Below are 23,394 nucleotides of genomic sequence, written 5' to 3' on the forward strand. Positions count from 1 at the left end.
GGGCTAGTACAACAACAACAACAAAAAGATGGAATCATTGTGTGTGTGTGTGTGTGTGTGTGTGCGCACGCGCCTCACAGCAAACATTAGCATCTTACAATCTGTTTCGTGATGTTTGGCAAATACAACTAATTGTATGCACGTACCACAGCCAGTGCATGAATGCAGTCTTCAACCATCACATCAACAATGATGAAGGGTAGGGAAGGAATTAGAAATAAATAGGTTCTTTTAAGTACTCTATCTTTGAACCACAGTTCCTAAAATTATTTATAAATGTATTGGTACAGTAACACTGATTATGTTTCCTTTCATAATTTACCAGATTGAGTGACTTACAGAGAATAAAAACTTATAGCACCACAAAAATAAAAATAAAAGGGGCCAGAGAGATAGTCCAGCAAGCAGAACACTTGCCTTGTACACAGATGACTGGAGTTAATTTCCAGTATCCCATATACTCAGGCAAGCCTGATCAGAAGTGATCACTGAATTCAGAGCCAAGAGCAAGCCCTGAGCACTGCAGAGCTGGCCTGAAAATAGAAAAGCAAAAATTTACAGCTCGAGGGAGTAGGAAGAAAGAAAAGGAACATTTGTTCAAAGTGTATTATGGGACAGAAACAGTTCTAAATGCTTTAGATGCCACACCCATCGGCATTTGAACTGACAAATTTATGAGTCTGACCTCTTTTTGTCTTGTTTTCTTGAGGGTCACACCCAATGGTGTTCAGGACGCAGGGAATCAGATGATGTGCCAGGACATAGAGCCAGCCACACTCAAGGCAGGCACTTTAAGCACTGGACTTTGGCTCTGGCCACCAACCTCTAGCTAGAGTCAAGGAAGCAGGCTTAGAAATATAAAGTGACGGGCTAGACAGTGATAACAGAGCAGGAAAAAACACTTGTCCTGCACCGAGGTTTGATTTCCAGCATCCTGTATGGTTCCTGGAGCCCACCAGGAGTGAGTCCCTGAGTAAGTCCAGCGCTTTGCTGGGCTTGGCTCAAAAACAAAAAAAAGAAAAAGGAAAAAAGTGATTTGCAAAAGGACACACAGAGCCGGGATACAAACTCGGTTCTTTCAGAGTCATCTTATCAACTTCCTCCCCCAGAGACATTTGCTAATTCATATGAACAGACCCTTCTGTAGAAACAGCAAGTCGTGCAAAATACAGCAGATAAGGCACTGGCCTGGCAAGTGGCAAGTGCAAGCCAGATCCCTGTCACCGCATCTGATGGCCCGAAACCCAGGAGTGATGCTTGAGCCCCGAACATCCGGGGAGTGGCCCCAAACAGAAAAAGGCCAGAGTGCTTTTCTTAGAGGGTATGACTCGGGTCATCTGGCTGGGGCACAAATCAATACAGACAATCAACATGCTCTGAGGCTGAGTCACAGTGAACAGGAGCAAAACCAGTCGGGCCAGAGAAGCAGCACAAACCAGAGTCAGGGTGTGGCTAGTGGCAAAGCTTTGATCCCAGCCCAGGATAAGAGAGAGAGAACTTCGCGGCTCCTCACTGTGCTTCCTACAGGGATGCCAACGCCAGCCCCATGCTTCCTGGACCTCGGACAGTTGGCGCAAATCAAAGAATTTGGTGGTGGCCGTCTGGAAACGTTGGGCCACCAAGCCTCAGCTGTGGAAGGGATTGGTGGCAGGTGCACAGAGAGTAGCTGGGCACATGCGGCGCGGTCCAGGCCACTGGCGAGGGGAGGGAAAAGGCGAGAATGAATGAATGAATGAATGAATGAATGAATGAATGAATGAGTGAATGAATGAATAGAATGAATGAGAGAGTGAGAGAATGGTGGCATGCGGCAAGCGTGAGCATGGGGCGCAGGTGCCTGCCTGGGCTGCGCGCTCTCCTTGCCAGCACGCCGGGCGGCTCGAGTGCGCGTGCGTGCGTGCGTGCGTGCGTGCGGCTGCCCGGCCCGGAGCGGGGCCGCGGGGGCTCATGGGAGTGCGACGGCCTGTCTGTCAGGCGGCGGCGACGGACGGCAGACACTTCCGGAAGCCCCGACGCACGCAGCCCCGTGCCGGCGTCGCCCCGCGCGCCTCGCATCCCGGCCCTCCCGGCCCCCAGGGGAGGGGGAAAGGCGGATCCGCCGCCATCTTGGCCCCCACCCGCACCCCGCCGGCCCGACCCGCGCCGCCCGCCCTCCTGCCCTGCCGCCGCGGCCCGAGCGACGCGCGCCCCCCGCGGACGCCACTCACCCCGCCGCCCAGCGCGCTCCGGGGGCGGCTCGAGCCCGCGTGCCGCCGGGGAAGGGGCGGGGCCGCGGCGCATCACGTGACTCCCGCGCGGCCCCGCCCCTCGCGGCTCCCGGCTCCCGGCGGCGCACGCGCACGCGCAGTCCGCCTCGCGCGCCCGGGCCGCCAGCCGCCCAGAATCTTTGCAAACTGCCAACACTGGGGCTTCTCCACTTCACAGCAAAATGAGCGCACAGAAATTCGGAGTCATTAAAGCACGCTTCTAAAACGCCAAAGAGGCTCCGGGCAGGCCGGAGTCTCTGATGAACACGCCCCCTTCTCTTTTCCTCAGCTGTCAGAGAAGTCTGCCAAGCAGCAAGGAGGGTGCATGGTGGCAAAGAATAGAATGATCAATGGCATGGTGAATATAGAAACTAGCCTTCTGGTAGGAGACATGCAATAGAATATGAATGTATTTCCTCTCTAGGGTGTGCACTGGAAAGCTATCCGGTGGTAGGGAAGTAACACATTCATTAAATGAATAAATAGAAGCTATTTGGTTGGGGATTATCGCTCCAGCAATGGGGGCCAGAGCTATAGCACAGCAGATAGGGCGTTGGCCTTGCACATGCCCAACCTGGGTTTATCTCCGACATCCCACATGGTGCCCACAGCCTGCCAACAGTGATTTCGGAATGCAGAGCCGGGAGTAATCCTGAGCACCGCTAGGTGTGGCCCAAAACCAAACAAACAGAAACTATAGGCAGTGGTAGAATACAGCAGTGCCATCCCTCAGCACTTAAGACTGATTTTAGACTCAGGTAACCTCACTTTTTTAATCTTGAGAAAACAATTAAACCTCTCCAACCCCCCCCCCCTTTTTCTCCTTTGTAAAATGGAACTATTAGATTCATGGCGTTTTTGTTTGTTTGATTGGTTTGATTGGGGGCCACACTCTTTAGTGTTCAGGGCTGAATCATGCTCTGCATTTAAGGATCGCTCCTGGAAAGGCTCACAGGAATTTATGAGGTTCCAGGAATTGAAAAACAGTTAACTATGTGCAAGGCAAATGCTCCACCTGCTCATCATCTCTCCAATCTCCAAGATCAATAGTTTTTAGCAGTAAATGAATACTGTTATTCAGCACTTTGAAAGGATTTGCATCTAGTTAAAGCTTAATTGGTACCAGGTGATATGTTTGTTCTGGTACTTAATCTCGCAGCACCTACACTAGGTTGATACAGGTATGCAACCACCCCCTCCATTCTGGCTGCCCTGTATTTTTCCCACTTCTTAGCTTCTCTCATCTGCTCCCTGCAGAACATTCCTGCTCCTCTTTGCTACCGGCAATCTCCCCCAGTTACCTCTCAGATCTGCTTAAGATTCCCATCCTATTCTTCTGCAGAAGCTCAGGCATTCTTCTTGGGGGCTTTCGAACCTCTTTTCACCAACACAAATAAATTTCTTTGAAAACAAGGAACAAGCACTCACTGGAATACAAAGTGGGGTTTGGGCTGAGTTACCTCATATAGCTCATATAGCTCATTGAGTTACCCCAATAGCTCACAAGATTAGTAAATAGGAAGCCTGGGTTTGATTCCCCAGCATCTTGGTCCCCTGAACGTTTACCAATAGTGAGCCCCATGTACTGAAAAAAAGACAGCTATTTCCCCAGAAGCAATGCTCATGTGGCTCAAAGACTGAAAGAAAAAGTGAGGATTACTAACAGACAATAACTGAACTGCAGAGGTCTTTAAATTTTATTTGTTTTTTTTTTTTTGAGGCCACATTCAGTAGTGCTCGGGGTTTACTGCTGTCTCTGCACTCAGGGATCCTGCCAGATGCAGGGGACCATATGGGGTGTGAGGGAATAAACGTGGGTTGGCCACGCACAAGGCAAAAACCCTGACTATGTCACTTTTGTTGAGGTCTTTTAATTGGTCACACTTGTATCTCTCAGATGGATGACCTGACTTTATTGCTTTTCTTCTTTAGGCAGAGTAGGAAAGGAGAAGCCAAGAGATTCACCCTTCATGTCTCACATCATCATTTCCAGTACTTATATGTTTTCTCAATTCTCTAGATCCCATTAGGAAACTCTGGACAAGGATCTAGATTCAGTCTGACAGAGGGAACTTGAGAAGCTAACAGCGCTTCTTTTCATAGTTCATGAGAGGGGGGCATGGATTTGCTCACCTATTTAGCATGAATGCTTTTATCACACCCTAGCAAGGAGAAAATAGAATTCTGGTAATCTGTGGCAGGTTATTGGACTATAATCAGTTAAATTTGTATCTGGTAGTTTGAAATAAAATGCCAGAGGAGGCAAGCAAATTGGAAATTTTGGAGTGGTTGTATTCTGTTTCCTGTTTGGTAGTAATGATAATTGCCAAGATTGTGGAGGAGGCTGACAAATTCCCAAACCTTAAATAGCTCAGAAAAGAAAATCATTAAGCTTGGGGCTTTCTGCTCACGTTCAAGGTCAGAGAAGCAGAAAGCATCTCCAGTGGCCTGTTATTTCTTATGATCTGAGGACAGATGCTGACTGAGGCTTGGAACCAAATTCACTTATGCAAGCTGGTAGAGTAAGCTCACACTATGTTATTTCTCCCTTACCCACGTCCCTTTCTTTTATTGCATTTGGTTTTTTGGATTGATACACTTTTAGTTATGCTGCTCACATACATTCTGGCACTACTATTGGCTGGGGGAAAGGGTCACTGAGGGGCTTACATACATGATTCTAGCCAAAGTACTCACACATTGATTGCAGTGTGGAATGGGGAGAATTCCAGTGCTTTTAGTTGCTAAGTAATCACATTAAAATTAGTACATCCATATGAAAGTAGTTGAACCATGACATTTAGGAAGGAAATATTTGAGATGACCTCTATCTAGAGCCTCTACTCCTAAATATCCCCAAGGCTCCTCTCCTATGTTGGAAAATGGATTTTATTCCAAAATTCTGGAGGGAGAATTCTACACAAATTTTAGTAGGAGATCCAAAGTACTTGCTCCAGAGTTTTCACTTATTACCACTCTCCTCTGCTGTAAGAGCCCAGGGGTTCTAACAGATAAATACGGGCATTTAAAATCTGAGCTGCCCATCTTGAACTGTCACTGGTGCATGCCAGGCAATAGACCATCATCACTGAAAGAGGTCTAAAGAGATTAGATTTCTGTAGACCTGCTAGACACATAGAGTGTGGGTATAATTTATTCTAGTTTTCCTTTTTATTTTAATTTTTGGTTTACACTTGATTATGCTCAGAGATCACTCCTGGTGGGGCTCAGGATGCTGGGGATCAAACCTTGTTGACCACGTGCAAGGCAAAGTCTGCATATGGGAGACTATATGGTTTATTTTCATTTTATTCTGCGAAAACTTGCTTCTCACCAGTGTCTCGCCTGCGATAAGGGGACTAGATTCACGCTCCTGAATTTTCTGAATATAATCACATACATCATCACTAAAGAACTTGGAAGACTGATGAAATTCTCTACTGAAGTGAAAATTACGCCCTCGGGTTTGGGAAAACCCTGAAGATCCAGTGCTGTCCTTCCTACAGGATGGAGGGGAGAAGCTTTGAGCCAGAGACCAACAGATGGTGCTGTTTCTCTTAGAGTCAAAATACCCAGGTTCTGGAAAACTGTCACAAAATGACCTGCTGAGGTTTCATTTCTCCTCCACAACCTTTCCTTCTTTTGATTTAGAGTTCTTAGTTGCCATAGGTGATCCATACATGCACAAGTGGGACAAAAGAGAAAGTAAGAGAAAGGGGAAAACAAATCATATGCACAATGAATAGCAGGTGACTTATAATGAGCATAATGATTAGCAGTTGAGCTGTGTCAACAATGAGGCTCAGGGTCACTAAGATCCCTCCTAAAAACAATCTGGAACAAGCTTTAGAATTGTGCTTTTATATTTATTTATTTATTTTTATTTTTTGGTTTCTGGGTCATACCCGGCAGCGCTCAGGGGTTCCTCCTGGCTCTATGCTCAGAAATCAGTCCTGGCAAGCTCAGGGGACCCTATGGGATGCCGGGATTCAAACCACCGTCCTTCTGCATGCAAGGCAAATGCCTTGCCTCCATGCTATCTCGCCAGCCCCTGTGCTTTTTTAAATTCAAAAAAAATTTTTTTTTTAAATTTAACACTTGTTTTGCAGCTACACTTGATGCTCTGTTATTACTCCTGGTGGTGTCCCTGGAACTATATGGGATGCTGGGGATCAAACCCTACCTGCCGTACTATCTTTCCAGCCTCTAGAATTGTGTTTTTAGAATGGTCAGGAAAGCATTGACCTATCAACTCTCTCAAGCAGGGGTCCTCAAACTTTTTAAACAGGGGGCCAGTTCACTGTCCCTCAGACCATTGGAGGGTCTGACTATAGTAAAAACAAAACTTATGAACGAATTCTTTTGCACACTGCATATATCTTATTTTGCAATGAAGAAACAAAACAGATACAAATACAATATGTGGCCCGCGGGCCATAGTTTGAGGACCACTGCTCAAGTGTCTGAACTGTTATCTTCTTTTGGTAGAATGTCAGAGGAAAAAGAAGCAAGAAATGGGAGACTTGTCATGCTGCAAGAACTTGGCACTGTAGGTGAAGGCAAGACTGAGAGGATATGGAGGGAAGTTTACCTCACTGTCATAGGGAGGTCTGTTTTCTTTTTTGTGGGGGGAGGCCACAACCGGAGGTGCTCAGGGTTTACTCCTGGCTCTGTGCTCTGAAATTACTTTTGGTAGGCTGGATGGGCCATGTGGGATGCCAGGGATCAAACTTGGGTCAGCCACCTGCAAGGCAAACACTCTATCCACTGTACTATAATGCTGGCCCAAGAGATATTCGTTTTCATGAGTGTAACAACTATCATAACCCATGAGGGAGAAACAATCACTGTAACTGAACTCAAGTTTGAATCCTCACCACTTGTAGGCCAATTACTTGAGACAAAAGTTGATATGATCAAAAATTAATTTGTTTAGGGATTACTAAGCTAAGAAGATGGGGATTCATGATTAATGGTTGTGAGCAGAGCAGGCAGTTCTGTCTCAGTCATTCAGTCTGGTATCAGTGGTTAATGATTCCATGGAGGAGGATTATCTGTTCCTTATCAGATTGTCCTATCAGACAATCATCCTCCTTCTCCAGGGTCTGAGTCCTTCCAGAGGGCAGCACTTAAGTCACTGGAGAGAGGAGAACTTAGATGGGAGAAACCCCAAAAGTGTTCTCAGTGTTTTCTTCCCCTCACACTGAACCTACATCACCACTAAACACACAGAGCACGAGGACATTTCTTAGGATTGAAGGGCAGCACACAGACCCAGGAGGAAAAAATGGTTATGAAAATTATATGTGGGGCCCGGAGAGATAGCACAGCGGTGTTTGCCTTGCAAGCAGCCGATCCAGGACCAAAGGTGGTTGGTTCGAACCCCGGTGTCCCATATGGTCCCCTGTGCCTGCCAGGAGCTATTTCTGAGCAGACAGCCAGGAATAACCCCTGAGCATCGCCGGGTGTGGCCCAAAAAACCAAAAAAAGAAAGAAAGAAAAAAGAAAATTGTATGTGGGAATCAAGATGGAATATCTATTGCTTGCTCTTACAGTGCATGACTAATTGGGCTCTTGGGCCCCAAAACAACAGCCAGAAACAATATTACAATACTGAGTGGAATGGCCAGTTCCAAAAGAGGAACCATAATGAGAACAGAAGGACAAGAAGAGGATTCACTGAGACACTTCTTTGTCTTTTATCATCTCCAATTGAAAAGGTTATAGGAAGTCCAAAGAGATAGTAGAAAGGGAATAGGCACTTGTCTTGTATACAGCTGACCTGGCTTGATCCCTGGCACTCTATATGCCCCCTTCCTGAAGTGATCCAAGAGCACCGAGCAAGGAGAAAGCTTTGAATACAGGTGGGTGTGGCTCCAAAACCAAACCAAACAAAAAAGTATACAGGAAGAATCCAATAAAAGTAAGAACCTGTAAAGGCAAAAATCTTTCAGGAATTGAAGGAAGGAGGGTAGTTATTACCTAAGTAACCATCGAATGGGTTGGTTGGAGGCAGTGGGAGCCAGAAATAGCAGCAAAAGAGAAAAGTGATAAGTATCTCCTCTGCCTTATGACAAATTATAGGCTTGATGAAGAATTAGACATATTAGGGCCTCCCAAACAGTGCTCAGGGGGCCCCAGGACCCTTCCCAGTCATTCTCAGCCAACTGGGCTAGTATTTCAATGATTGCTCAGGCCCTGTGTGTGCTGGTGACCACCCAGGTTACATCCTGCCATGCTGAATTGGGAAGAGTGGGTGATGCAGGCGATTTCAGGGTTAACCATGGTTGGGTAAATGCAAGGCATATGTCCTAACCCCTGTACTATCTTATGGGTACATAAGATTTGCATATATAATAAGTAATTTCAATAAGTCAATAATGTAACTAAACTATTTCCTTTTTCCTTTTCTGTAATATTTGTAATACAAGAAGGCCAGTGGTATTATCACTTTGTCAATTAGTCCACATATTACCAGACTTTGAGAGGCTTTGGTTTGGAGAAGAACACTGAATTTCCTAGAGATGTTTGACTTTATGAGGCTCACAGCATACCTTGCACTAGTTGAGCAGACGATAAAGGCATCCTAATTTTTGTGTGAAGCGTAGATAGTTGCCTCTTCTTAGATAGGAACATGAAGTGGTAATTATGAAAGTAAAGGTTCTGAGTTACAGAAAGTGTGGCCTGGAATATATATTTGCTTGTTGGCTCCTGTTTTATTTCTGAATGCTCCTCTGATCTGCTCTAATTCACAGGAACCTCCATGGCTCAGCACCTTTTAGAAACGACTTCCAGACAGACCTAGTTGGTAGAAGTGCAACAGACCTGGAGGGCTAGAAGAAGAGGAAACTGGTTGTTTGGCTCTCTATCTTCTTATTCAGGCAATGCCCTACACTAGATATTGTGCCAAAAACTCTGTCTCATGTTGGTGCCAATATCAGGCCGATAATATATCCCTTTTTGTCCATCCATAACTAGAAGTGACATCAGCTATATTAATCAGCTAATCTGTGATTAGTCTTACCTGTATAATTGTTTGACTTATTAATTCTTCCATCAATTAGCTTTTATTTCCCCAATTAAAATAACTTACTTTGGGGGAAATTGGGTCACACCTTACAATGCTTAGGGATTATTTCTGGCTCTCTGCTCAGGGGGTCACTCCTGGTGGTTATTAGGTAATAGATGCAGTGCTATTGATCAAACCAGGGTCAGTATCTTGCAAGGTAAGTACTTTATTCTCTACCTTAGTTATCTTGACCCTATTATTATCCTATTTTCAAGCCCTGCAGTGGATTGTATTATCATTTTGACTAAAGTCTTACTGAAAAATAACCTAATATTAATCTTTTGTCAGTCTGGTTTTGAGGGATTTCTATAACCCACTGATGGCAGACTCTATACTGACAAGGGTTTAAAAGTTGTCATCATCTCAATTATAGCTATAGACTAAATGAAGTGCCAAAGGTGAAAGCTATAGCTGCTAAAATATGGGTTCAGTGGGATGATTCATGGTCCACCTTTCCTAGGATTCTTAATTTTATATAGCCCTCTGGGATGACACTATCCAATATGATATACCAGACACATATGGTCATAGAATAATTAAAATGTGGTTAATGGGGCTGGGGAGATGGTTCAAATGGCTAAAGGAGTTGCTTTGCATGCATGCAGAAGCCTGTATTCATTGTGACATCGTCTGGTAACCCAAGCACGACTAAGAATGGCCCCTGAAAACTTTCAGTTACTATTCTTCCCCCTAAATTGTGATTAGTATGAATAAAAATTTATAATAAATATAATTATGTACTATCAAAGAGTGTAGAAATAATGTAAATACTATGACACAAAGTTTTAAACTGACTGCATATTGGAATCATAGTACTTTGGAAATATTGAACTAATAAAAAGATTATTAAATTAATTTCACCTGCTTCTTTTTAATGTAACTATTAAAATTCTAATTAGGCATTATATTTCTGCTGGACAGCCGTGCTCAGAACATGAAATGTCTTTCAACATGTAGTAGAGGTTGCTCTGGATTTGATCCAAGCACAAGAAAGAGAAACAAAGAAACAATTGAGAGAGGGAGGGAGGAAAGAAGAAAGAGGGAGGAAGGAATGGAAGAAGGAAGGAATGAAGTGAGAAAGGGAAGAAGGAAGGATCAAAGGAACGAACGAAGGAAGGAAAATATGTTTGTGATGGAAGAAAACGTGATCAATTGAATAACAGTTTTCAGTGATTGTTCAAGATTGTTCTGATAATTCTGCCTTATATGATAATGGAAATTATATAGATGTGATTAAACTAAGAATCTTTGGCTGAAGAGCGAGCACAGTGAGTAGGGCACTTGTCTTGCACATTGTTTGCTTGGATTCAATCCCCAGAACCACATAAGATCCTTGAACACTGCCAGGAGTAATTCCTGAGAGACAGAAGTATACGTCCTGAGCATCACCAGGTATAGCTCAAGTCTCTACCTACCCCCACCAATATAAAGAGATCTTGAGTCAAGATTATCCTAGATATGCACACAGGCTTGAACTGTGATCCACTAGAGAAAGCAGGAGATTTGATGATGAAGTGTGAGAAATAGAGCACCATACTATGCTGGTGACTTCCAATATGAAGGGTCAATGGCCAAGAATTGGCTAGGGTTTGCTGAGGAAATATAGTTCTGCTGAAACCTGAGTTTAGCTCTACTAAAGAAATTTGAGGCTTTTGAACTTCAAAAAGGCAAGATAATTAATGTGTGCATTCTCTATGAGACAGTTTTTTATTTCCAGACAAATACTGGAACTCAGCGATCCTATGGCAGTTGATGAAAAAGTCAAATTTCTTCCACTGTAGGGATGTCCTACATTGAATCCTCTAAACCAGGGGTCCTCAAACTAAGGCCTGTGAACCATATGCAGTGTGCTACACTCTTGGACTCCCTTCCTTCTCTCTCTAGAGTTCTCTTAGTCTCAGGCAAGGGTCCTCAAATTAAGGCTTGCGGGACATTATTGTTCATAGTTTTTTTGTTTTGTTTTGTTTTTTACTGTAGTCCAGCCCTCCAATGATCTTGAGGGACAGAGAAGAGGGCCCCTGTTTAAAAGTTTGAGGACCACTGCTCTAAACTCAGAAGAAACATTTGGAACATGTTGAATGATGGATTGAGGGCAGGCATACCTGACTATGGGAGCCAGAATTTCATGAATAAGGATGTCTGAATGCATTACGGGATCAACCCAAAAAGCTATCTACAGAAAATATTCCCATATTACAAAATCTGGGTAACTGAAAATGGCATTTTTTTAGACATCTTTGCTATTGAGTTTCTGAATGTGAATCAATTTCACTTACTGGGGATACGATTGACAAGTTGAAGTGCAATGAAGTCTGAGGCCATATTTTTACACTATCCATTGTCAATAAAACTTGTGGAAATACGATTTTTAAAATTGTCCAGGATTCTTATGCTCACTGTCCAGTTAGCTATAGTGGCAATAGATGGTAGATGGTTTCTTGATCCCTGGATCATAGCTATGAGCCGTTGTCTTGAATAATTTATATAATGACCTCAGAGTGTTGGTGGTATTCTGGGAATAATGTCTAGAGGTCTAGCCTAGATAGTGCTCTCCTTGCCCTTAAAAGCATTAATTTGCTGCAGTAAGTATAAATATCTAGAGTGGTTTCCACTTTAATGCTTTAAATTTGACAGATAAAGCTTTTGCTAAAAGAAGAAATGTGACAAATCAACTCAGGGCATATTTTATTTAAGTTGTCCTAAATGTGTATAACCCAGGTGCTCAATGGTTATTTAAAAGTATTTACTTGTGTAGGCAGGACCTACCTAGTCAGTGAAGAAAGACTGTGATAAGGGACAACTGTGTCCTTTTAAGTGAATTAATTTAGGAGCAACATACATAAACAAGCAGGCACAGAGGACTGAAAGTATATTGATAAGTAGAAAGTCCTGTTTTATAAGGATAAGAGAGTCCCCCTACACCAAAGTAGAGTCAGAAATCTATCCTAGAGGAAGTAATATTTGTAAGTTAAGCAGTAAATTAAATTTGATAGAGAAATTTGGCTATGGAGAGTAGATAATAACTCCAAGATCATTCATTCCTCTTCTCTCATGAGTTTCTTTATATTTGTTCTCCCCTAACTGAGTGTATTGTTTCTTAACTCATTTCCACTTGAACAAGGAAAACAAGAGGACTATAATAGAATTAAATTGAGTGGCCTCTTCATTCCATATGGAAGTATCCTCTTCCTGGAGATTGAACTTAGAGCCGTAGACATGCAAGGCATGTATTCTACACTGGCTAGTATCCAAGCCAATTCTAATCACTGAGCTTAGTATATGCACTGTGGGGTGTATGTGTGTGTTTTAAAATTTCTCTATAGAAGATAACTTAGAGTATATCTTCATTGCCTACAAGGCAAAGTTTCTTTTTAAATAATATAATACAAAATATAACTTAAAAATAGTTTTAAAGCTTTTTCAGTGTTAGAAGACTTGTTAGATGAAGTTCCTAATTAATTGGGGCCAATCAATTAAGAGACAAGATAGAGAGTTTTATTATGTACCAAAGTGGTAGATTTACATCTAGGGAATCATCTTGTCCAAATGAGAAGCCATTTATTTTGGATAAAAATATATTTTTGGGGGGAGGGTCACACCCGATGACACTCAGGGGTTACTCCTGGCTATGTGCTCAGAAATCGCTCCTAGCTTGGGGGGATCATATGGAACATCAGGATCGAACCGAGGTCCAACCTGGATTCAGCCGCGTTGCAAAGCAACCGCCTTATGCTGCGCTATCGCTCCGGACCCAGGGATAAAAATATTTTTAATTTTGTTGGTTTGGGTTGGGTGGGGGGGCACATATAGCCATGTTTCAGGACTGACTCCTGACTCAGGACTCAGGGAATCACTCTTGGTGTGACCACTGGGGACTATATCAGGTGTTGGAGATCAAAACCAGGTTGGCCACAAAATCACGGTAAAGACCTTACCTACGTATACTACCTCTCCAGCCAGGAAGGTCAATTTTTGCAAAGTTCAGGTTTGCAAGACTTCTTCCCTTAGAGGCATTCTCCATTGATTTACAAAGCCTAGTGAAAGGTCGCTTGATTAAGGGTTCAGCTTACATATTATCTTCCTGGTATTGGAGAAGTACAAAATGAGCAGCACTTTTTTTCTGTTTTGTTTTGGGGCCACACCCAGTGGTGCTCAGGAGTTATCCTGTGTCTGTGCTCAGGAATAACTCCTGGCAGTGCTCAGGGGATTATATGGCAGATGCCGGGATTGAACCAGGTCACCTGCATCAAGACAAACACCCTACCCGTTGTACTATTGTTCCAGCCCCAATTTAAGCATCTTGAAATTCTCCAAGTGCCAGGCCCAGAGGAAATTTGCTGGGTTTTATTTTTCCCCCCTTTTTTTGGAGAGTGGGGGGGCTTACCTGATAATGTTCAAGGGTTATTCCCAGCCCTGGGGCACTCGGGTTACTCCTGGCTTTGCTCTCAGGAATCATTCCTGATAGTGAACCACGAACATATGAAATTGCTGGAATTAAACCTTGGAAGGCTGAATACAGGTAACTTCCTTTACATTTCATTTTTGGCATAAGTATATCAGCCTTTAAAAGCAATTAAAGGAATAATTCAACACTTACTTTGGTTTCTTTGCTTTTGGGCCAAACCGATGGTGCTTAGAGATTACTCCTGACTCTGTGCTCAGGAATTACTCCTGGAAGGCTCAGGGAATCTATGTGGGATGACAGGAATTGAATTTCACTCAGCATGCTATTCTCCAAGTACCTCCATATAGTAGCAAATTTCTTAACTTTATCTTTTCTTTTGGACAAGCAATATTACATTGCATATGTACCATAGTTTCTTTATCAACACATCTATTCTTGGACAGTTGGGCTGTTTTCAGATTTTGACTATTATGTGCTTGCAAGGAACATAGGAGTGTAAATGTCATTTCTCCTTTTTGGGGGGGGCGCTTTAGGGTATATTCCAAGAATTGGACTTGCTGGGTCAAATGAAAACTCAATTCCTTGATTTTTTTTAATGTCCATATGTTTTCCAGAAAGGTTGGACCAATAAACATTCCCATCTATAGTAAATAAAAGACCCTTTCTCTTTGCATACATGCCAGCATCCACACCAACACTGGCTGTTCTTGTTTTTTTTGATGTGCCAGTCTCTGTGGTATGAGACGATCTCTCATTGCTGTTTTGATTTACATTTCTTTGCTAAGTAGTGATGCAGAACATTTTTCATGGCTTTTAGCCATTTGTATTTCTTGGAGGAAGTTTCTATTCATCTCTTCTCCCAGTTTTTTTTTAAATTAATTAATTAATTTTGGTTTTGGGGCCATGCCCAGCAGAGCTCAGGAATTACTCCTGGCTCTGCGCTCAGAAATCACTCCTGGCGAGCTCGGAGGTCCATAAGGGATTCTGGGGATCAAATCCGGGTCCATCCAGGGTCAGCCACGTGCAAGGCAAACATCCTACCACTGTGCTCTTTCTCCAGCCCCTTCTCCCAGTTTTTGATGGTGTTGGATATCATTTTCTTGTAAAGGTCTACCAGTGCATTATATATCTTTGATATTTACCCCTTCTTGGCAGGTAAATAATTTCTCCAAATCTTATGTACTCTCTTTGTATCTTAGCCATAGTTTCCTTACATGTGCAAAAGCTTCTTATTTTAATCTACTCTCATTTGTTTATCTTTGCTTCCAATTTTTTGGTTAGTGTTGTTAGAGTTTTGGCTACATTTTCTTCTTATGGATTCAGGTTTTCCTTTTTTAATTTTTCTTGGTTTTGGGGCCACACCCACCAGCGCTCAGAGATTACTCATGGCTCAGTGGTCAGAAATCGCTCCTGGCAGGCTGGGGAATCATATGGGATCCCAGAGATCGAATCCGGGTCCATCCCAGGTTGGTAGCGTACAAGGCAAACACCCTACCACCGTGCTATCTCTCCGGCTCCATGATATCAAAGCTTTGGGGTTTTTTTGTTTGGTTTTGGTTTTGGGGCCACACCGGTGAAGCTCATGAGTTACTCCTGGCTATGCGCTCAGAAATCACACCTAACTCGGGGACCATATGGGACATTAGGGATCAGACCAGGTCCATCCTTGGTCAGCCCCGTGCAAGGCAAACGCCCTACTGCTGTGTATCCTGCCCCAATATCAAAGTTTTTAATCCATTTTTATTGCACTTCGTGCATACGCGTTAGAAAGAGTTCTTTGTTTTTTAAATGTAGCTGACCAATTTTCCTAACACCACTTGTTGAACAGGCTTCCCTTGCTCCACTTTTATTTTTCCTGTTTTGTTGAAGATTAGCTGATCTGTAGGTCTGTTTCAGGATATTCAAGTCTATTCCATTGATCTGAGAGTCTCTCATTATTCCAGTATCATGTTATTTTAATTACTACTGCTTTGAGTAGTTTGCAGTTGGGAAAAGTGACGTGTCCCATCTTCATTTTTCCAAAGATTGCCTTAGCTATTCGTAGAGAGTATCTATTCCATATGAATTTCAGAAATGCTTGATCTATTTATTTGAAAAATATTTTTAAAAATGTAAGAATATGGAATGCTTCATGAATTTGCCTGTTATCCTTGTACAAGGACATACTAATTTTCGCAATATCATTCCAATTTCAATGTATGTGCTACCAAATCCAGCACTTGAGTTTGATCTTGAATCCCTCCCCGCAAAAAAATAAGGAACCCAAATTTACTCACAATCCTTACATATCATTCTGTGATGGAGTTGCAAGTATAGCAACTAAATCTGTTTTTTGTTTTTTGGGGTTTTTTTTTTTGTTTGTTTGTTTGTTTTTGTCAATTAGATCTGAAAACGTGAAAAGCTTGGGAGCCTAGTATGACTGAAAGCAATGCCTGTGTTTTTTTCCTATAAGCGCTCAAAAGTTAAACATGCAGGAAGTGTTGTCTTTCAAAAAAGTTACTCTGCTCCTGTCAGCTTATGATTGCCTCTCATGGAACTGTCTGCACAACAGGCTGAGGAGACCAAAAAGACTAATTTGATTAGGATTCATAAGAAGCTCTTTCCTAGACCATAACCATGCCCCTTTTTTTCTCCACCTTTCATTGCCTTCTTTAAGTAAATATCTTCTCTGCCATATTTGTTTTTACTACTAATGTGTTTGACTGAGACTTTAGGGACCTATTGCTGAAAGCATGGGGAAATAGTGTGGGAAAGTGTTCTGAGGCTTAATAAAGCTTGGAACTTGAGGAGGAGTAATGGAGGTGACTGGACAATTAGAATGTAAAATCCACAGGGTAAAATGGCATTATGATTTATCATCCCGTTCTAAGATGCTGTTGAGTGTCAATGGGGCATGATTAATAATTATGCCAAGTCGGGCCCGGAGAGCTAGCACAGCGGCGTTTGCCTTGCAAGCAGCCAATTCAGGACCCAAGGTGGTTAGTTTGAATCCCTGTGTCCCATAGGGTCCCCCGTGCCTGCCAGGAGCTATTTCTGAGTAGACAGCCAGGAGTAACCCCTGAGCACCACCGGGTGTGGCCCAAAAACCAAAAAAAAAGATAGATAGGTAGGTAGATAGATAGATAGATAGATAGATAGATAGATAGATAGATAGATGATAGATGATAGATAGATAGATGATAGATAGATAGATAGATAGATAGATAGATAGATAGATAGATAGATAGATAGATAGATAGATAGATAGATAGATAGATAGATAGATAGATAGATATAGATGGGCCCGGAGAGATAGCACAGTGGCGTTTGCCTTGCAAGCAGCTGATCCAGGACCTAAGCAGCCGATCCAGGACCTAAGGTGGTTGGTTCGAATCCCGGTGTCCCATGTGGTCCCCCGTGCCTGCCAGGAGCTATTTCTGAGCAGACAGCCAGGTGTAACCCCTGAGCACCACCAGGTGTGGCCCAAAAACCAAAATAATAATAATAATAATAATAATAATAATAATAATAATAATTATGCCAAGTCAATCATAATACACTCCTAAGTTTTCCTTGTAGGTAGGTGTAGGGAACTCACTAGTCAGGAAAGGCATTCTGACTGACATCTGTCCACTTGAGCTGGTTTTAAGGTCAAAGATGGGTGTAACTGGCCTAGGGCCGTAAATGTGAATTGCTGGATGTGGAGGATGGCTTCTATTTGAGGACAGATCTATCGTTCCATACGATCATTGGGGCAGAGCCAAGTTTAATTCAGCGAAATATAAAAAATTATTAACTTGATTTTCTTTTTATTACTCCCAGTAAGCTAAAACTTTATGACACCTTTTTCTAAACTCCATAGAAGAAATTTTTAGATAGCTTTACATACTTACCCACCTATATATTATGTCATTTTATCACTTTGAGTTTTCGCACCTTCTGCCTCAAAAGACTAATAAAAGATCAATCAACCAAAATCACTCTAAATTGTTTTCCATCCACTTCCTTAGTTGTGCTTTATCTCATGGTTTCCAGTGGTAGAAAGCTGACTAACATTTATTGAGCCTTTGTCAGCTTTTTCTCTTAATTTGTTTATTGTGACAAATTTCATTCATCCATAAGAAAAAAACTATAACACAAATGTCCACACAACATATGTTCCTTTGGTATTGTTTTGATTTCACTTACTTTTCTCCCTTTCTCTCCCTCCTCCCTTCATTCCATCCTTCCTTCTTTTCTTTCTTTCTTTCTTCCTTTCTCTTTCTCTTTTCTTCCTTCCTTTCTTTTTTCTTTCTTCCTTCCTCCCTTTTCTTCCTTCCTTCCTTCCTTCCTTCCTTTTCTTTCTTCTTTCTTTTCTTTCTTTCTTTTCTTTCTTTCTTTCTTTCTTTCTTTCTTTCTTTCTTTCTTTCTTTCTTTCTTTCTTTCTTTCTTTCTTTCTTTCTTTCTTTCTTTCTTTCTTTCTTTCTTTCTTTCTTTCTTTCTTTCTTTCTTTCTTTCTTTCTTTCTTTCTTTCTTTCTTTCTCTCCTCCCTCACATATATAGGTACAGTGGACCACCAATACTCAGCTGGCTATGCAGGCCTCACTGTTCAATAATCAACCAAGGGATGAGGTGCTGCTCACCCCATGGACTGGGGACCACAGAGCCATATCCAGTGAAATATTACTTTTATCTGTTTTAAAAACCTTGTTTATTATAAATCACATCTCACCAAACTGGAAAAATATAAGAAACATTCCTTCTTTTAAGAATTTCTCACTTTATTACTTATAGTGCTTCTAAAAATATGCTGATATAACTGAATTCACCTATTCTACAAAAGCATTGAGTTCATTTTATTTGTAGAAAAATATATATAAACACATAGATCCTAACTTAAAGGTGTTGCAAACTCAAAAATCAGGGTTAAACTGTGTTAAGTTCTATAGCATAAGAACATACACATCAAAGGGAGAAAACAAAAATACCTAAGCAATGAATAATACTTATTGGCAGGAAATCAGAGATCTCCTGGAAACTTATGTAGGGTCTGGAAGGTTAAAGAGTATTTTGTAAAGGGAAATAAAGATATATGCATGAGTATGTATGAGTCCCTAAGAGAAGTCAGACACACAAGTCTCTGTTGCCTTTTGTTAAGTACAATTTATTAAAAAAATGTTGAAGTCATTTATTTAAGATAACATAGCTATAGAAACTAAAACTATGAACAATGGAAACTGAAAGTTCAAATCTGATGCATTTGATTCTTAAATTACTTGTACTCTTTTCACAGTACCATATTGCTTTTTAAGAGAAAAGAAGGATGCACGATCAGAAGTTTGAAATGATGCCTGTCATCTACATAAAGGTCATAAATAGGCAAAATGTATTGAAGTTGATAGAGGTAGAAATAATAACAATTATTATTATTAAATGATATCTGGGGGAAAGAGGGATAATCATGGGGTACTGGACAGTTTCATATGGATATCTATATTTAATATGTACATTATAAATTGAATTACATATAAAATTATATATATGAATTTATTGAGTTGTACACTTAAGATGTGTACTTTATTGTCAATATATTATATTTCAAAATACAAGTAGAAAAATTGCTATGTGCTAAGGTTTTTGTTTTTTATTTTGTGCTACATGCAGTGTGCTCAGGACCTATTCCCAGCTGTGTATTTGGGGATATTTCCAGTGGTACTTGGAGGAACCATGTGATACTAGGGATTAAACCTGACTCTCTTGCATGGATCCTTTTAGCCCATGCTTCTATTCACTTGTTTCTTTGTTTTGGGGCCACATCTGTTGATGCTCAGGGTTAAGTTCTCTGGCTCTATATTCAGGAATTACTCCTGGCAGTGCTTAATAACTATATGGTGCCAGGGATCAAACTTAGGTCAGCCAAGTACAAGGCAAGCACTCTACCTACTGTACTATTGTTCTGGTTCACTTACTATAATTTGTATAGATCATGAAAGTTGGTCACTGGGTTGTCATATTTGATTGTCTATTTTATCATCAAGATACTTAGTAAGACACTTATTTTTTCCCTGGATATAGTGGATAAATTATAGTGGTTGTAATAATGATGGATCAAACTTGCTTCTTCTGGTTAAAATGTGAATATAACAAACTTGCTTCTCCTGAACCAAGTTTTTTACTGTAACCTCTTTCCTAACACTCTTGTCAAGACTATATAATTAGGGGTGTACAGCAGGTAGGGCACTTGTTTTGCTTGCAGCTGACACGACTTTAATTCCCAGCACATCATATGTTCCCCTGAGCACCAACAGAAGTTATTACTGAGCTCTGAGCCAGGATTTAAATCCTAAGCACAGCCTGGTGTGACCAAAACAAAAAAAACCAAAAAACCAAACAAACAAAAAAGACCATACAAAAATGAATTTTAAGAGATGAAGAGATTAGAGATTGCTTAGAATAGAACTATTATTAACAAAAATCACTATTACAATCAAAGCCTAAACTCTTTCTTTCACTGTTCTTCCCTTTTTCTCTCCATGTGTATCTTGTTGAGACTTTGAAGATATAAGTCCTCGACCCCAAAAACATTTTATGCAGTTTTTAATTCATTACACCACTTACAATCCATTCTAGTAGCCCCCGAATCTCAAATTAAGATCTTCTGAGTTTCAAAGAGTAGAAAACAGGCAAACAACCTATTTTAAAAGGCCAAGTGAAAATACTTATATCAGACTTTATATTTAAAAAGGGTCCAAGTGAGGAAGTTCCTAGACTAGGCCTCGGCCTCAGATTCGTTCAAAAACCAAGATCTCTAATCCCAGAGGTCTGACTTTGACAACTGCGACTGAGCTTCTGGAACCATGCTGAAAGACTATAGCTTAGGCTCTATCCTAGAATCTGAGCAAAGGAGCCGGTGTGGTGGCGGTAGAGGTAATGTGTCTGCCTTGCCAGCGCTAGCCCAGGAAGGACCGCGGTTCAATCCCCTGGCATCCCATATGGTCCCCCCAAGCCAAGGGCAATTTCTGAGCGCTTAGCCAGGAGTAACCCCTGAGCATCAAACGGGTATGGCCCAAAAACAAACAAACAAAAAAAAGTATCTGAGCAAAAACCAGGTCCACTATAGAAGACTGATTACAACAACTGTGATGGAATAGAAATCCTAGAACCATAAAGAAAAATTCTCTCCTAGCCTTCTCCCTATGACCTACGCAAATAACAAGATGTCCAGCTGCAGAGGTGGGATGTCATCCCCCACATCTGAACGGAAAGTTTTCTGGCACCATAAAGAAACCTTGGGGTGTGTAAATCAGTGAGTATGGAGCCTGTAGTTGTTCCCATGGCAGTAAGCTTCAAGGGCGGAGGAACCCTGTATCTCTTAGACTTAGGCCAAAGGAATTCCCATTCTAATTTCCCCAATATTTACCGTACCTAAGCAAATAACAAAATAAGAAAACTACATTCCTTTTTTAAGAAGTTGCTGGTCTGGTTTTGTTTTAGTTTTAGGTTTTTTGTTTGTTTGTTTGTTTGCTTGTTTCTTCATAGCTGATGGTTTGGGGTTTTGGTTTATTTTTTATTCTTTTTGTTCTTTTGTTGTTACTCCCTTATTTAGTTGTTTGTCTTTTCTTGTTTTGTTTTGTTACCTTTTTCTTCTGTTTTCCCTTTCTTCTTCCAAATGAACATTTACAACACCTAGACGGACTCCTCCTATATCTTTTCATATATCTCCAATAGAGCCACATTTACTGGAATCACCTTGATCAGTATCATAATTGGAGGGAGAAAAATGGATGGTACCAAGACCAGACAGTCATATGTCCATTTGGTAGAAATAAAAAATGATCAGACTGGAATAAGTCAATGACAACAGAAATGATAACCAATCTACATCAAGATATTGCATGGGGGGGGACAGCTGTACTAGCATTACGGGGGGGGGGTAAAGGAGGGAGAAGTGGGATGCATGCTGGGGACAGGGGTGGAGGGAGGACATCACTGACGGTGGGAATACCCCTCATTTATTATCACTGTGTGCCTTAAATATTACTGTGAAAGATTTGTAATTCACTTTGACCACAATACAAATTAAAAAAAAAAAAAAGGTTCAAGTGGCTGGAGTGATAGTGCAGCGGTAGGGCATTTACCTTGCATGTGGCTGACCCAGGACGGACCTTGGTTCGATCTCCGGCATCCCATATGGTTCCCCAAGCCAGGAGCAATAGTATAGCACATACCAAATCCCAGTATGATCCCTGGCACACCATACCATTTGGTCTTCATGAGCCCCACCAGGAATGATCTCTGAATGCAGAGCTTGGAGTAAGCCCTGTGCACTGCCAGGTTTGTGCCACTCCCCCAAAAAAAGGTCCTGATTGATATATATGCATATATCATAAATATATATGACTTTTCATTCCCCAAAAGTTGAGTACAGAATCTTCTCCATGCATATAGTATATTCTCCAAGATAGACCATGTGCTAGGCCAAAAAATATATTACCATAAAATAAAAAAGATAGAACTATCCCCTCAGACCACAGAGCTTTGATAAATAGATATTAATCACAAACGGAAATGGGCGAATCTCAGTCATTGGAAATAAAACAAAAAATACATGTAGTGTATATATATAAGGGAAAACAACAGTTCCTCTGATCTGGACTGAGCCTTTTCGTTCAGATATAATCCTTTGCCTCTAAACGTTCATCTGTGGAGACTGGGTTCAGAAGCACTTCGTAAAGTCTTGCAGCCTACGCTTTGAAATGGGAATCCTATCAGAGCTGGTAAAAGTTCATTAATATTACTTGGAGTACAATAAACACAAAACTACTAGAAACTTTAGTTTTCATTTGCTGACTGTTTTAAAACCCAGCACTAATGTACACAAGATTTTTAATATATATTAATAAAGTTTTTTTTTCTTTCTGCTTGAATTAATGAACCAACTCTGAAATATCACCTGTTATTTACACTCTAAAACCTAAAAAAACTGTCCCTGCTTTCCCTTTACAACATTGGAAAAAAAAACATTAGATTTTAGTTTGTAAACTTTTCAAGTAAGGTATAACATGACCCAGAAAATGTCCGTGATTTGTACTCCCTTAAATTTATTTTCTGGAGCAGAATTCTAGCTTTCAGTGAGAAGAGAAGGCAGGACGTGAAGGGGGACCAGAAAGCCCTTTCAAACTTTTGTGTGAAAAGGCTTCATCCTAAGTGGGGCAACCAAAGAAAGAAGAGCTAAGCTGTCGCCTACAAATTTCTCTGTTTTTGGTGTGCTGCAGCTGAGGCCCAGAATGGCAAGGGACAGGCGCCAGGACTGTGAGCTCCCTAGAGGTTATCTTAGGTACTTGCTATTCTTTTTGCTTTTTCGTTTGTGTTTCTTTTTGTTTGTTTAGTTCTGGAGTCTTACTCAGAAGTGCTGTGGAGTTACTCCTGGCTCTGTACTCAGAAGTCACTCCCTTTTTTTTTTAATTAATATTTTTATTTAAACACCTTTATTACAAATAGGATTGTAGTTGGGTTTCAGTCATGTCCAGAAGTCACTCCTGGCAGTGTTTAGGGGACCCTATTCGATGTGGAGGACAGAACCCCTGTGGGCCCCTTACAAGGCAAGGCCCAGGCCCACCTTTTTTGCTTGCCTGAATAATGAATGTCCTTGCATGCACTTGCATGAAGGATGAAGGTGTCTGTTATGGAGCATGCAGTGATCTAACCTGATCTTC

The 23,394-nt window shown here is 41.4% G+C and overlaps 1 non-coding gene across 1 annotated transcript; it reads right to left on the reverse strand.

The window, feature by feature from the left end:
* Nucleotides 1-15,833: 15,833 nt before the first annotated feature.
* On the reverse strand, nt 15,834-15,939 carry LOC126029576 (U6 spliceosomal RNA). The gene has a single exon (XR_007503023.1). It is a non-coding gene; the product is annotated as a U6 spliceosomal RNA (small nuclear RNA).
* Between the last annotated feature and the right edge of the window lie 7,455 nt (nt 15,940-23,394).

The sequence above is a fragment of the Suncus etruscus genome, chromosome 1 (genome assembly GCF_024139225.1).
Source record: "Suncus etruscus isolate mSunEtr1 chromosome 1, mSunEtr1.pri.cur, whole genome shotgun sequence".
NCBI lineage: Eukaryota > Metazoa > Chordata > Mammalia > Eulipotyphla > Soricidae > Suncus > Suncus etruscus.